The 4531-nt window shown below is 25.9% G+C and overlaps 2 non-coding genes across 2 annotated transcripts; one reads left to right on the plus strand and one right to left on the minus strand.

Moving 5' to 3' along the window:
* Positions 1-1305: 1305 nt before the first annotated feature.
* Positions 1306-1378, minus strand: TRNAT-UGU (transfer RNA threonine (anticodon UGU)). Its single transcript has one exon. It is a non-coding gene; the product is annotated as a tRNA-Thr (tRNA).
* Positions 1379-4222: 2844 nt separating this feature from the next.
* TRNAF-GAA (transfer RNA phenylalanine (anticodon GAA)) lies at positions 4223-4295 on the plus strand. Its single transcript has one exon. It is a non-coding gene; the product is annotated as a tRNA-Phe (tRNA).
* The last annotated feature ends 236 nt before the right edge of the window (positions 4296-4531 follow it).

Below are 4531 nucleotides of genomic sequence, written 5' to 3' on the forward strand. Positions count from 1 at the left end.
GACCCTTCTTTGATATAGATTCTCTATTCCCAATTTCTTTTTAATACGGAATACGTAAAATAGCGTACAGGGGATGAAAATCTACCTACGGATCTATCATACATGAATAGGAGAAAAATAAAATTTCCGAATCAAATCCCTTACCCTGTCTTCCTTTACTTAACCTTAACTCAGGTGAAAAGGGAGCAGAACCCTTGTTTTGTTATTTTAGTTAGGTTTAAGTCTGACGAGAATAATATTCTACGACAAGCAATTCATTTATTTTCAAACCGACCCATTTCCTATCTATTATTTGATTGACTAATCCTTTATATTGTAATGTGTGAAGGGTCAAATGCTTTGGTAATTCCTCATGGGTGGATGAATCAAGATAATTTTGAATCAGAGTTCTAGATTTTTGTTCATCCCTCGCTGAAATAATATCTCGGGGTTTGCAGCGATAACTTGGTATATCTACTGTACGACCATTAACTAAAATATGTCTATGGTTAACTAATTGGCGGGCTTGAGGAATAGTTGAAGCCATACCTAATCGAAAAAGGATGTTATCCAAACGCATTTCAAGTAATTGTAGTAAAACCTGACCTGTTGACCCTTTTGCTTTTCTGGCAATACGAACGTATTTAAGTAATTGTCGTTCTGTAAGGCCATAATGAAAACGCAATTTTTGTTTTTCTTCTAAACGAATACGATATTGAGATTTTTTACCGGAGCGCGATCGGTTTCTAAGATCGCTTCCGGCTCTAGGACTTTTACTAGTTAGTCCCGGTAAAGCCCCCAGACGGCGTATTTTTTTGAAACGAGGCCCTCGGTAACGCGACATAAAGACTCCTTATTAATTTGAATTTTATTGAAATTTCATAAACCTAAATTAAAACTGAACTAAATGAAGCGAAATCGACTGAAGGATTGTACTACAAATATTAATGAGATGAATTGGATCAATATCCATACTTTTTTGTATTGTATATAATGTATATTGTATATAATGTATACAAAAAATAGAAATTAAAATAAAATATATATAATATATAAATATATTAAATATAAAATATATATTAAATATAAAATATAAAAATTAAAATCTAAAAATTAAACCAAAAAAAGTTTCCTTTTTTTTTTTCTTGATTTATTCTGCAAAGATCTAACTCCTCCAATTTTATTCCTAATTGAAAGTTTCTACGACATAATAAACGGATCGTTGACCTTTGGAAAGAAAAGGGGAAAAAGCTTTTTCAATGTTCTTTGATTTCAAAAAAACATTATCAATCATGTAAAAAAGTAAAAAAGCAAACAAATAGAGAAAGCCGGCTATCGGAATCGAACCGATGACCATCGCATTACAAATGCGATGCTCTAACCTCTGAGCTAAGCGGGCTCAAATAATAGAAATTTTGTATCCATAGGAATTCAGCAAACTATTACGATCTTATCTATTAACTATCTATTAGTTATTCATAATTACTATGAATTATTAATATGAATTATAGACTAGAATTTAGAAAAACTAGAATTTTAAATTTTAAATGCCATATTTATGCCATACATAATTTATGCCATATTTAATATAATCATATTTAATATAATGATATATAATAATATATAATAATATATAATAATGGTAGATTCAATCTAATATTCAATCTAATATTGATAGAATATAATAATTAAGAATAGAATAATATAATTCTATTTGATTATATTTTAATCATTCTATTTGATTATATTTTAATCATATTAAAAATGATATTTTAATTTAATCATATTTTAATTTAATCATATTAATATTTAATAACATTATATTTAATAATATTAAATTATAATAATATTATTATAATTTAATTCTAATTTTATTATAATTATAAAAATTATAAAAATAAATTATAAATATATTTATAATTTTTATAATTATTTATTATTTATCTCTATATTATATATTTTTATTTTATATTTATTTTATTATATGTTATCTTTATTCTATTAGTCTATTCTATTTAGTATTCTATTCTATTTAGTATTATATTCTATTTAGTATTATATATATAATTTAGTATTATATATATATTAGTATAATATTAGTATACTAAGTATAATATTACTATATTTTTTATTTTATATTTTTAGTATTTTTTAGTATATTTTTAGTATATTTTACATTTAAATTATATATAATTTTTTTTTTTTATATAGATATAGATATAGATTTAATTTAATAGATAGATTTAATTTTAATATAGATAGATAGATTTAATATAGATTTAATTTATTTATATTTAATATTTATTTATATTTAATATAGATTTAATATATATTTAATTTATTTATATTTAGTTTAGAATTATAAATAGAGTCTAATAATTAGATAATTATAGTGAAAATATTTTTATGCATTTATATATAATTTATATTTATATATAATTTATATATATATTATCATTATATAAATGATACGTTATAAGTCTAAATAATTAGAATGAAACTTTGTTTTTTAGACTAACTAATTCGAATTATCTTCGAAGTCGAAATAGAAATGAATGGAATAATTAGTTCTAGCTATTATGCTATTATACTAGAAAATAAATAATTAATAATGAATAAATTTTAAAATGAATAAATTTTAATAATGAATAAATTCAATTTTCATTTTTATTTTTATTTTTTTAGTTATCTTATTATGGTTATATAGGATAGTCTAATAAAAGAATAAGAATAAAAATAAAATTAAAGAAAAAAGAAAAGATGCAACCCATAGAAATGAAATCCAGATCATAATGAGAGATGAGAGACTCCTTTCTTTTGTTTTCATTCATAAAGGCGGAAGCTAAGACGAAAAAAAAAAAAAAAATCGACCGTTCGAGTAAATTGCCTGAGAAAACTGAGAGTAAGGGGGGCATATATATGTTATGGAATATCCATCTATATTGAATTGCGAATACAGAAATGATAAAATATTTTCTGATTGGACCAAATAAATACGGGTCTCCGATAGAGACGAAAGAAGATAAACAAACAAGAAATAAAATAGGTAAAGACCCTTCGATATAAGAATCAGTATCTATATCTACTAAATTCAATACTAAATTCAACGGTTTTCGCATAAAAAGAAAGAAAATAAATAAATGAAAGAAAGGGGAAAGGAAGGGAAGGAGAAAGGGGGAAGGAAGTGCATCCTAATGAGATCCTAATCTCAAGACACAAAGGGGATATGGCGAAATTGGTAGACGCTACGGACTTAATTGGATTGGATTGAGCCTTGGTATGGAAACCTACTAAGTGATAACTTTCAAATTCAGAGAAACCCCGGAATGAAAAATGGGCAATCCTGAGCCAAATCCTATTATTTTACGAAAATAAACAAAGGTTCAACAAGCGAGAATAATAAAAAAGGGATAGGTGCAGAGACTCAATGGAAGCTATTCTAACAAATGGGGTTGACTGTTGGTAAAGGAATCCTTATATCGAAACTCCAGAAAGGATGCAAGATATACCTATATAAAATATAAAATAAATAGGTATACTAATGAAAAACCAAAAAAGACGACTCGAACCCGTATTTTTTTTTATTTATATGCAAAATCAATTTATATGAAAAATAAAAAGAATTGTTGTGAATCGATTCCAAGTTGAAGAAAGAATCGAATAGAATATTCATTAATCAAATCATTCACTCCATAGTCTGATAAATCTTTTGAAAAACTGATTAATCGGACGAGAATAAAGATAGAGTCCCGTTCTACATGTCAATATCAATACCGACAACAATGAAATTTATAGTAAGAGGAAAATCCGTCGACTTTAAAAATCGTGAGGGTTCAAGTCCCTCTATCCCCAACCCCAAAAAGCCCGTTTGCTATCTATTTATTTTATCCTACCCTTTTTGTTAGTGGTTCAAAGTTCCTTATGTTTCTCATTCATCCTATTCTTTTCCATTTTACAAGCGTATCCTAGCAGAATTTTGTTCTCTTATCACAAGTCTTGTGATATGATATATTGTGATATATATATGATATACGTACAAATCAACACCCTTGAGCAAGGAATACCTATTTGAATGATTCATAATCCATATCATTACTCATACTGAAATTTACAAAGTCTTCCTTTTAAAGATCCAAGAAATTCCCCTTTTAATTTAATACTTTTTCGTTTTTTTTTTTGTTTTCATTTTTAAGTGACATAGACCCAAGTCATCTAGTATTATGAGGATAATGCGTCGGTAATGGTCGGGATAGCTCAGTTGGTAGAGCAGAGGACTGAAAATCCTCGTGTCACCAGTTCAAATCTGGTTCTCGGCGTATGATTAATTTGTATGAGTATCTACTCTACAAATTAATTGATATAGATCGACATAATACATACTTATCTAGCTAGCTATCTGGAAGTAAACCCTCTCTTTATTTATTTTTTTTTTTTTTTTTGTTTCTATTTTTTAGATGAGCAAAGAGTCTATTATAATTATAATGTAGTAAAAAAAATAAATAATGTAGTAAAAGAAAAAAATTTCATTATCTTTCCTCTTCTTTTTTATTTG

The sequence above is a fragment of the Durio zibethinus genome, unplaced genomic scaffold (genome assembly GCF_047325235.1).
Source record: "Durio zibethinus cultivar Kanyao isolate XHJ-2024 unplaced genomic scaffold, ASM4732523v1 HiC_scaffold_205, whole genome shotgun sequence".
Classification (NCBI taxonomy): domain Eukaryota; kingdom Viridiplantae; phylum Streptophyta; class Magnoliopsida; order Malvales; family Malvaceae; genus Durio; species Durio zibethinus.